Source organism: Protopterus annectens, chromosome 1.part1 (assembly GCF_019279795.1).
Source record: "Protopterus annectens isolate FY-2018-M chromosome 1.part1, PAN1.0, whole genome shotgun sequence".
NCBI classification, from domain to species: Eukaryota; Metazoa; Chordata; order Ceratodontiformes; family Protopteridae; genus Protopterus; species Protopterus annectens.
The window spans coordinates 1530898291-1530910709 of NC_056726.1; positions in this window are offsets into that span (position 1 = coordinate 1530898291).

The following is a 12419-nucleotide window of genomic DNA, read 5'->3' on the forward strand; positions in this document are numbered from 1 at the left end:
GTGGATTGTCCCTCCCCTAACTGTATCATGACAACCGAATACACTCTTTGCTAATGCTGTTTCCCTAAAGAAGATGTATGACATCTGTTTATGAGTGTAACATCTAAAGGTTCACACTATATTATTATATAAACAACTGCACATGCCTGCCCGGTAATAGGTTCATAGGTGTGTACTAGGCTAATGGCCCTGGAGCCTATATAAGCCTAGCCCAAGAAGCTTCCCTGGCATCATGCCACCCAAAGTTATTAGTAATATCTATATGTGTGTTTCTCCTATAAGTAACCTATTGCATAACATTTGTAAGCATTGTATAACGTGAACAATGTATAAATGTGGAGCTTTTCTCTCCTGGCATCCGCTGAAAATGGGTTATGTAACCCAGATGGACAATCCTGGTAAACAGATGTCAAATAAATAAATAAATAGAAGTTATACAGTATGAGAATAAAATATAGCAGGATACAAATTTTTCAGGGATATTAACATTTTGGAATTTGTTGACACGTTCTTGGTAAAGTAGGATAGAAACTACAGCATACAGCCAAAGTGAGCACATTTGAGGACTGGACATACATAGTTTCTGTTAGTATTCTAGGCTAAAAATTCCTCTTTGACATTCCAGGTTTTATTGGAAGATATATGATAAATTTGAGGAAGTGGGATGTCTCCCATATGATGTGAAGAAATTTCATCTGCTGGGTCTGAGCAAAAAGCCATTAGAGACTCTTCTTTTTGGCAGTGAATGGTCAGGTAAGGAAGTTCTGATTTTCTTTCTTTTTCCCCTCTTTTTATTACTTTTTTAACTGAATGATTTATGTCACTTGCCTATATGGTGAGAGAAACTCTCTTGAGCATTTTTAGTAGGTAAGTATATATAATTGTGTGCATCTGCATGTGTGTGGTGTTTGTGTGTTAATCTATGCATCTATTGTTGTTGCTGTTGTTGCATCTTTCAGCTTTTCCCAGTTAGGGGTCGCCACAGCGGAACTCCGGTCCGCTAATGATTGGCAGTAGATTTTTATGTGCCAAGTTGCCAGCCCTGATGCACAACCTTCAATGAAGGTACGCCCATTCATGCATGTCTCCAGACAGAAGACGCTCTAGCTGAGAATCGAACAGGACAATGTCTTACTGTGAGGCGACAGCGCTACCGTAGCACCACCACCGTGATTAATCTATGCATCTATATATTTATAATCTATGCATCTATATATTTATAAAAAATATGTAAATTTGTATACACACACAGTTACACACACACACACACACACACACACACACACACACACACACACACACACACACACACACACATATAAAAAAATTTCTTTGTAATAATAGCACCTGTCATTTGTGACAAGCTGCCATCTCAGAATACACTGCAGTTATCTTAGGAGTGTGGGTGGGCCAAGTGCTTTTTAGATGGACCCTGAAGTAGAACACACATTCCAGTGTGTCAGCACCCCCTGTACAAAAACTGAATGGAGGACTATCTTGGTTATACCTTTCTTCCATTCAAAAGTGAGGACAGATTTCACAGCTAATGCTGCTATCACAGTGTGTAAGTGGGTGTAAACAATGGCCTCCTTCATTCTTAGGTAGATGAGCCATTCTACTGCATAACTGGTACACGCAGCAGCTGTATCCTTTGGTATGAAGTACACTAACTACTCTGCTTTTTAATCATTACTTTTTATTAGTTTTAATAGCAACAGCTTAGCAGTTAGTTTTCAGTAATTTTGTAGGTTGTCCATGGCAGAAAGATTATACATTTTTATTTTATTTATTTTACATTTGTTTACTGGGGAGGTACAACTGGACAGAGTTGTCCATTTTCAGTGGAGGCCCAGGGGGTTGCTAAGGAGTCCATCAAAATACAGTGATGTAGGTACTAATAAATGCACTAACCCTTTCACTGACTCAGTGTCCTTCCTGAACGTTTTAATCTAGGCTTAAAGGACAACGTTGACTCATCCCCAGCAGAGTATTTAATATTTCGTTGTCCCTCTACTTTGACTCATTTTTGGATTTTTTTGTACTTATTTGCACGCACATGTTCATGTTTCCCATCCAGCGATCACTTTATCACTGCATTTTGGATTAGTAACACTACAGACTCACCTTCACTTGGTCAGCTTCTACTGTCTTCTTTTAATTTGTAATAGGTCAGCTCTCTCATTCCAGCCCTAGTTCTTTCCTTTGGACTGGATTGTTATACCAGTAAGCACACTGAATACTGTAACAGTCTGGCAGTTAATGCACTGGATTAAGGTTATGAGTTGTTGACAAGCTCTTCATGTAGCACAGGGGGTTGATCTCCTAATTCTTTGTTTGCCTACTGTGTATTCTTCAGAAAGTCACTTAACCAGACTGTGCTTTGGGTAAACTGGACTAGGCTCGTTAGTGTTCTCTGGGACTGCATGCCCAATAAGTACCTATGACCTGTAAGTAAATCTTTTCACTACTGTACTTTCTTTAAATTATTATATTAGTAAAAATTGGAGATTTGCACACTGTATTTTTCCTGTGAAAGGGCTTTAAGACCCAGTGGGATATAACTTAAGCAGCTTTAAAGCAGGAATGATTATAACTGGAATTCAGTAATGGAAAGTGATTATTGTAACCTAAGCAACATTTAAAAAAGTACAAGGAAAGATACAAAAATCATCATCTTTATCTCCATTCTAATCTCTGCTCCTTTGTATTCCTTTTGGTCCATTGTGCCTGCTGACTATATAACTTGCCACCATGACCATGCCTGTCCATTCTCCATCACTAGGGTAAGAGATAGTTGTGCCACAGCTGACATCTAGGCATCCATGAGGGTTTTTCCATTTTTTTCTGGCCTGAACCTCTATCCAAACAGTTGAAGTGCAGTATTGCAGATGTAAGTGCCTGCTACGCTTTCATCTATGAGGATGCGCATTCTTGAATGTTCTTCAAGAAGGCTACTGTGCATATAAGTTAGCGTTCATCTCATCATCCTTACGCTACATGATGTGGAGCCCTCTCCCTCCCATGTCTATGTCTAGTATGTTCTGGTACAGTAGTGGGCCAGATTGACTTCCCCATCCCAAGTTCTTTGCGACTATTTGATCCTAAGTCACTTGGGTAACAACCAGGGTTTTTATTTCACTGTGGCAAACAGCAAAGTCTGATCATTCTCTGAACTAGTATACAGACTTTTTTCTTATCTCTGAACTAGCATACAGACCTATTTCTTTATAATAATAGGTTAAATGGTCTTATCAACTGTAATGTCATAATACCTATATCATTTTCTACATATGTAGGACTCACCATGATATATTTTTCCCACCATTTGCTTTTTGGTGCGATTACTCAATAGTCGTGTACAGGTACACATTCGGTACAAATTCCTGCCTTTGTAGGGCAGACAAAAGGTGGGAGATGGGAAAGGAGAATCACTGCCTAATTATGACAGGTGATATCTGTGATGAGAAATTCCAAGCTGGAAGGTAGACTTTTGAGTTTAAATTGGGAGATAAATGAGACTGCCCCAAATAATTACTGCTGAAGGAGAAAACCTATCCTCTTCCCTTCTCAGCTGAGTTTCATGTGGGGGTAGCTGTTTAGGTCACTTACTGTTATTTCCTCTTCAGTAAATTTTTATGTCAATTGTCCAGAAGTGCCAATTCAGTCTAGTATCAAATGTTTGAGAAATACTTTATACTAGGGCATAAAGGTAATGTTCAGGTGTACCATGCTCAGAACTTCTTATTGCCAGTCCAAACCCTGTTTCAAACCATTGGTCTGTTTACCTACACCCATTTTCTGCCATTTTTACTGCATTTTTGTGATTACTCCTATTTGCTGAAGTCCTCACCATTGCAGATAAGTACCTATTTGGGGTTTTGTTCTTTTTCTTGACTGTTTTCTGCTGTTTGGGGTTAGTGTCATCCAGGAAGGGTAAATGCCAGTGTGGGAGACAGTTTCCCCCATAAAGACCACCATGATAAGTGCCTTTTTTGCCTAGGAGCTTCTCATGACCATACCTCTTGTTTGATTTGTAGTGTTTGTTTGAAAACTCTCCATAATAGAGGCTTTCTTACCTTTCATTGTATCTTGAGAACCAGTATCTTAAGCTTCTTTCTAGAGATACAATGGAAAGAACTTCCCACCCTGAGGGTCAGACATCAGGTAAGAAGAAGGTGAAAAAGGTAAGACCAGAATCTTCCACTGTCCAGCCTCTGCCAGGTCTTTCTGCTAAGGTTGTTATAAACCCAGAGGGTCACCTGGCTGTGTTGTCGGATTTCTCAGCCATGCCCGGGTTAGAGGTCAGTGAGGATCTGGTGGGTAGCACATCCAATGAGGCTTTGTAGGTGTCTGTTTCAGACATTCAGGGGGAACCACAGTTGATTGCTTCTGAGAAGTCATGGGGGGTTCCACAGATTCTTATTAGGGAAGAAATTTCTACTACTGTTGTTGAATGCCATCCTGAGTCCGAGCCTTCTCAGTTTTCTAGGGCGGATGTTCCCTTAAAAAAGAAACAGAAAACTAAACATTTTTCTTCTGCTCTTCGGGCTCCACAAAGTGAGTGGCAGGCCTTTAGTCAGGGTTTATGTAATGCTTTACTGTCATTAAGGCCTCCTCAAGGGGTTTCGATTCCTGTTCTTGCTTGGTCCTCTTCTCCACTTAAAAAGCCCAGGGAACCAAATTCTTCTGAGGAAGAGTTGGATTCTCATGAAGAATCCCTACTTATTCTACTCAGATTCCTTCTCCTTTAGACTATGGGTCAGAGGAGGAGGAATCTTAATAGTCCAGATACTCCTTCTGAGGAACTTTCCTTTGGGTGCACAATCTCTGGGATGGTGGCATTTTTTTAAGTTTGATTGTGCCCAGGTTTCTGATATCCATAAGTGGTGCTATGAGTTGTTGCAGTTGGACTCTCCTAAACCTGAGGCTATTCCTCCTGTTTTGACTGCTATACTGGATGTTTTTTCCATTGCCTATACAGCTTCTGACTCTATGCCTCCTGCTCCCTACAAGCCTGATATGTTTTATAGGGTGCCTGAGAATTGTTCCTTTTTGTATAAATATCCTGCTGCTGACACCTCTGTGGTGTCCGTACCCTCTGATAAGGCATCTCAGTTGCTTCCTTTATCCAAGTTGCTGCCTTCTGACAAGGATAGCACAACCATGGACAAGCTGGGTAAGAAGGTTTATACTTCAGCTACCCTAGCTTTTAGGGCAACTAATTATCAGACCCATATATCTAGGTATGTATTGGCTGTTCTTTCTCAGGCTTGTCAGCTTTTTTCTGACCTTCCAGACTCCTTGGGTAAAACTTATGTTCTTTCCTTGCTAGGGACTTCCTCTCAATTAGTTCATCATTCTATCAAATGAAGTTATGATGCAGCAGATGCCTCTTCTAGGGCTGGTGCTTTTGGTTCAGTACTGAGGAGGTATTCTTGGCTTAGGCTTCAACCTTTACCTGATGATATTAAGGCTAAGTTGATGGATGCTCCTCTGGACATTAAACTTTTGTTTATGGAAGTGTCTGATGGTTTTTTGAAGTCTCTTCAGTCCAAGGGGAAGGCATTACAGGAGCTTAAACATGTATTTGTTTCTCCTGTGCCTAAATTTCGGAGGAACTACCTTTCTAAGCCAGCCTTTGTTCTTAGGAAATCTCACCCTCCTGCTAAAGGTAAAAAGGGTGGTAAATGAGCTCCTCCTGCTAAGGCCACTCAGACTGCAGGGATTCAAAAGCCTTCCTTTCCTAACAAACCAGGTGATGTCTATCCACCTGTTCTCAGCCACATCCCTCTTACTCTTTAACTTTCTCTTTGTCTTCCTATTTGGCTTCATATCACTCAGGATTCTTAGGTTCTGTAAATCAATTGTCAGGGGTACTTCATGGTGTGGATATCCCATCCTCCTTTTATGGGCATTCCTCAGCCTCCTCAGGAACAACTTTTTTTTTTACAGAGGTTCTTTGGGATCTCTTGTTTCAGGGTACTATTCAGGAGGTGCCTATGTCCCAAAGGGGGAATGGGATTTATTCAAGGATGTTTGTAGTGCCCAGAAAAGAGGGTACTTGGAGACCGATTCTAGACCTCTCTCATCTAAGCACCTTACTGAAGGTGCCTTCCTTTTGGCTGGTGTCCCTTCAAACTCTGTTTCCTTTCTTGCTTCCTCAGGCCTTTCTGGTGTCTCTGGATCTCAAGGATGCTTATCTCCATATTCTGATCCATCCTCTTTTCAGGAAGTTTTTGCATTTCTCTGTTGCTTCCTGGCATTTTCAGTTCTGTGCTTTGCCCTTTGACCTTTCTACTGCCCCAAAGGTGTTCACCAAATGCCTCGCTCCTGTGATTGCTTATTGCAGGCTTCAAGGCATCCAAATATTTCCTTACTTGGGCAACCTGCTGATTCAGGCATCCTCTCTGAAGGTCCTTTTGAAAAATCTTCATTTTGCCATTTCTCTCCTTCAGAGGCTGGGGTTCACGATAAACTTCAAAAGGTCTTCTCTGAATCCTTCTCAGGATCATGCCTTTCTGGGTTGCAGGATTCAGATGGTGCCACTGCTGGCATCCCTGCCTCCTCCAGAGGCCTTAACTCTCTTTTCTTATTTTCAAACTGCTCTTCCCCTGGCATCCATTACAGTCAGGGAGTTTCTGAGAGCTCTGAGTTTAATGGCTTTCACCATTTTGATGCTCCCTCTGGCCAAACTCCACATGAGGAAGTTCCAGTAGTTTCTGAAGTCAGTGTGGCTTCAACATCCACATCCTCTAGACTTTACAGTTCCTCTTCTTCATTGTCTCAAGAAGAAACTTCTCTGGTGGATTCAGCAGTTGTCTCTGAATCCAGGGCTCCCTTTTCATCCTCCTCTTCCCTCTCAGGATCTGCTCACAGATGCTTCAGATGTGAAATGGGGAGCAGCTTTTGACTCTCTGAAGGTACAAGGAGTGTGGTTGCCTCATCAGCAGAAGGATCACATCAACGTTAAAAAGACGAAAGCACTTATGCTGGCTCCTCAGGCCTTTCATCCTCTCATCTATCTAGGGCCTCTCAAGTTATTCACAGACAATACCACAGTTATGTGGTACACCAATAAACAAGGGGAAGCAAGATCTTACCTTCTTTGCAAACTGGCACTTCTGATATGGGATCTGTCTGTCAAGTATCTAGTGACTCTTCAGGCAGTTTATAGTCCTTCAGATCAGAACATTGTGGCAGGTCTTTGATAAAATCCCATGAATGGATGCTTCACAGGGATGTTTTTCTGGACAATGTCTCCCAGTGGGGTACTCCTCAAGTAGATATATTTGCCTCCCCTCTGAACAATCAGCTTCCTCTGATTTGTGCCAGAGTCCCAGGTCTTCTGGAGTTGAAGATGGATGCCCTCTCATTTTCTTGGAAGGGGATGTTTCTTTATGAATTCCCTCCCCTTCCTCTCATTCCAAAAGTCCTGTTCAAGATTCAACAGGATCCTCCAAAAATCTTGTTGGTGACTGCCTTTTGGCCATGACAGCACTGGTTCTCTCTACTTCTGCATCTAGCCAAGGACAATCATCACAAGTTACCTCACATGGTGGATCTACTCACACAAGACAAGGGACCCATCATCTATCCCCACCTGTCCACGCTTCAACTGACACTGTGGGTGATAGGGCTTTGATTCTTCAACAGACACCTTTTTCTGAGGATGTGCTGCAGGTCTTGCAGGAGGCAAGGACACCTACTACTAGGAAATCCTACTTATCCAAATGGGAGTAGTTTTCTATTTGGTGTCTCTGTCATAACCTGGACCCACTTACTGTGGATGTTCCTGTGGTTCTCTCTTATTTGTGTGAGAGGCTCAATGCTGGTTTGGCCTATTCTTCTTTTAAGGCCCACTTATCAGCTCTCTCTGCTTGTCTGCCTTTAACTTCCCTGTTTAGCTTCTAGGTTTTGAAGCTAAGCAATTTCTTAAAAGTCTCCTTAATATTATACCTCCCAGGAAGCCTGTTCCTCCTACCTGGGATCTTAATTTTGTTCTGGAGAAATTGACTTAGGCTCCTTTTGAGCCTGCTGTTTCAGCTTCCTTGCAACAATGTTCTTGAAAGACAGTTCTTTTGTTAGCTCTTACATCTGCCATATGGGTGTCTGAGTTGCAAGCCCTTATGACTTGTCCGTCTTTTTTGATTTTCCATGAGACAGGGTGTCCTTGCGTAATCCTTCTTTCATGTCTAAGGTGGTTAATGAGTTGTCACTTAATCAGTCTATTAATTTGCCTACTTTTTCCCCGCTCTGTAATCTGACAGTTGAGGGTGCTGCATACTTTGGACATGCATAGGCAGTCCAGATTTTATTTGGTTAAGACTAAAGCTATCAGAAAATCTGGTTAGTTGTTTGTTTCCTTTCATCCTAGGTCTTTGGGATTGGCTGTTTCCAAGCAAACTATTTCTACTTGGATTTCAAAGGCTATTTCTTTTTGTTACATTTTTCATGGTGAGTGCCTTCCTTCTTCTGTAAAGACTCATTCTACTAGAGCTGTGACTTCTTCTGGTGCTTTTTACATGGGCTTAGACACTAATTCTATTCTTGAAGCAGCTACCTGGACTTCTGAGCATACTTTTACCAAACACTACAAGTTAGATGATATCTCTAGAGTTAGAGCTATTTTTGCTAATTCTTAGAGGGCTCTACTGCTGCTTCCTCCTCCCACGTTCCTTCTTGTGCTTTGGCACTCTCCAATATGTAATGGATACTGCAGTGGTGAATGTAAGAACATAGTACAGTTGTGTAAGATCTTAGCATAATGGTAGATGTCCTTGCCTTCACTGCTGCAGTATTCCCTCCCTCCATCCCCCTAGTCTTTTTCCTTCCTGGATGTGCAGGTTCTCTTTGGTTTTCCTTGGACTGGTGTTCCTACTGGGACAATCAGTTCTGAGGATGGTATGGCTGAATGTCATCTTTATGCCCTACGCTACGTGAAGAGCAATTGGCTGATCTTCAGTGTACCTTAAAGCAATAGTAGGCTTTGGTAGACTGGCCGGATGTCAGGCTTCCATGGCAAGGAATCCCATATGTAATGAATACTGCAGTGGTGAAGGCAAGGACATTTACCATTATGGCAAGATCTTACACAACTGTAATTTCCTTTAGTAATGAGAAATGTCATTTATTTGACCTGTATTGCAGCAAAACACAGATCGAAGGAATGTTCCTGCTAATGGGAGGATTAGACAGATTATCATGATCTGAATTTTTTTTCAGTAAAACTGTCTTTCATTGGCACCTATGATCTGCCATCTCACACCAGCAGGGAGACTGTTGGCTGCCCACTGTGACTCTGATATTATAGGAAGTTAAAAAAAAAAAGCCTGCATTGTTTGTCAGAGCACAGGTTTAGTTTGCTAGAAAATTCTGTTCCCACTCCAATTCTTTCTGTCCCTTTTCTTTACCTTCTAATATGTGCTGCACAGAAGAGGTATGCAGTTCCCTACTGACTCCCCTCTCATTCTTGGACATTAACGATGCTCAGTCTGCCATCGTACATGAGAATAGGATGTAAAACCTCACTATTCCCTCTTATCATTAAAGATCTATGCAGAGGTGGTAGTCGATAAACAGAGGGATGAAGCTTGTTAGAAAAACGAAACTCATATCCCTGAATAAGTAGAAATAGAGACAAAAGTCCACATTAAGGTCTGAGGCCATTTAAAGAAGAAAGCAACTCTTTTCCACAATGTGATTTGAGGAGAGAGAACAATATATATTTTTTTATTATGCAATGACTAGCAATTAGCAATCAAAAAGTAGCATGTTGATTGGTCAGACCAACCAGCGTGTCTGTTGTAAATCCAAGCATATACCAATGGAAAAAGGTCCAGTCACCTGGAATTTTTCCATTGGCATATACTGTAACTATTACATTTTTTTTAAACAAAAATAAATAAATAAAATTAGAAATCCAGATGGTCTAGACATACGAGAAAGACAGGATGGAGAAAATACAAGAAAAATCAGGTACATTATTCAAAACTAAAAAAGTACCTGATTTTCCTTCTATTTCCTCCATTCGGTCTCTCTCCATTACCCCTAAAATGTCCAAAGACTTTTTATGTATATAAAAAGGGAGCAACAGAGACCTTCCTTTCTCCATTGCTTCATTTCCAAAGCACTGATGTACTGGGTAAGTGTGGGAACTCAAGTCCGATACGCACGTGCAGTACATCAAAAAAAGCAACAGGATATGTAGCAGCAGTAGAAGGACACCACGGAGCGGTTACACAAAGACATTATTTAAGGAAAGTAATTGTTTTCTTAAATAATGTCATTGTATAATAGCAATAACCAACTCCGTGGTGTGGTATATTGAAGACTTACCCATGGTTGGCTTTATTTAATCACCCGGGCTTTGCTCTCATGATTAAACCACACCAACCTTGGGTAAATCGTCAATATACCACACCGATGTCATCTGTGTTATTGCTCTATTAAATTGTTGTAGTAATCCTCTTGGATTTTCCACACCTGCATGAACTCTGAGAAGATGTATTTTTCCAGTTTGACTTATGAATCAAAGTTCTCTTCCTGTGGCCTGGAATATAGGTTGCTGAAAGATGCAGGTTGATAATAAAGCTAGCTCCAAGATTTTGATTGTCTTCCCTTATAGCTGGAAAGATGTTTCTTCCTTGTTTATATACTTCATTGCTATTGAATTGTCTGCCCTGGATTTTTAAATGCCCTGACAGAAAATTGTTCTGAACAGTTATCAGAGCCATTATGTACTCCTCCCATTTCTTGTAAACTGATATCAGAGACGTTTGTTGAGTCCAGTTGTCCTCCTCTTCCAAACTGTTGAAAATAGCTCCTTGTGCATAATTAGAAGAGTGGTTCACATATCACAGTCACAGTGAATGAAGTGTTACTGTGCTGGTTTAATTAAATTAACTTGGATAATTGCTACTGTATGTACTTAAACCCTTTCTCAGGTCCAACACTTAGCTTCACTGATGCTGCATTCCATTCAAGTACAGTTCTGATGATGACATTAACTTTAGAAAGTGTTGTTTTGTTGAGCCAGTAATTATTCCATCCTGGCCTGCTTGAACAAACTTGTTAGCCTCTCTCCCTGCAGAACTATTTTATAAAGTGTAAGAGAGTATATGTGTAACACCTAACTTATTATATGTTTTTTTTCTGGGTACTTTAGTATGTTGTGCGTACATTAAAAATACAGAATAATTGTTGGGTAGCTGGAGTTCATGTAATTGACTCTCAGAACTTTTAATCTCAGTTTTAGCAAATTTGCAGTTTACTGATAGTACGCAAGAATACTCAGATGGGTAATCAACGGTACAGTACAGTAAAAGACCTACACGCCTTATAAACATATAATAACACCAGGTTACAGAGAGAGACTTGAAAGGGGTATTTGTCTGTTCAGCTGCTTTGCAACTTTGATGCAGCATATTTTGAGTTTACAGTTATGGGAGGAAGGAAGATATCATGGGTATACTAATATCAGTATACACTAAGATCAATTTTTGCTGCACTCTGACTAGTCCTGTGTTGTGCTAATTCCCTGAGACCATTCAACTGGTCTGAATGATAAGTGATACCCGTATGCTGATCTGAGGATCTAGCGAGATAATCTGAGAGTCTGGTGAGATCAGCCTTCTCATATGAACATTTGCTGAGGCTATTGTCCTGATCTCAGTGTTGGTCGATGGCATTCTCCTCATATGAAGGTCCCTTCAAGCCAGGCTACAGATCTGACTCTTCAGGGAAGACAGTTTGTTGCACCAAGGATGTGGTGATACAAGTTTCCTAATATAAAGGCCTATTTAAGCCACAATCCTAAGTTGATTATCCCTGGAAAACATAACAAAAAAATGGAAGCTCTCTCAGCTGTGTTTTCTTTTTCTCTCAGTACTGGATACTAATGTGGTGCAGTGATTTTGTCCATTCATATTCCTGGAACAGTAAATAATCAGGTTATGTTTAAAAACAAGGGAAGTCTTCTACTATAATGCTACTGCATACTGCTGTTATTTGGTTTTGCAACAAAAGGAATTGCTGCAAAGGGTACAGAGTTAAAATTTTAATAAAACATGTCTTGTTAGGAAGATACATCAGGTAACTTGAGAGTAACCAAGACATGGTAAAAGTGGCACTTAAGAATGAAAATATTAGCATTTTTAACATTTTCTCAGTGCTAAGTGACATTTTGTGTTGCACCTGAAAACCCATAGTAAGACTTCTATTTGGAAAAAAAAACATCTTCACGATTTCATTGTTTACTCTTTTTTTCTAAACAGGTCATCCTTATGCCAATCAAGTAGTCCATTACCGTTGAAGTCTCATAACAACCATCAAGAAGCCATCCACTCATGCTTCATCATCTGCTAGTCAAAAATATTTATTAATAGATTTGTTCTATGCAAAGAAATGGTCAATAAGTTGAT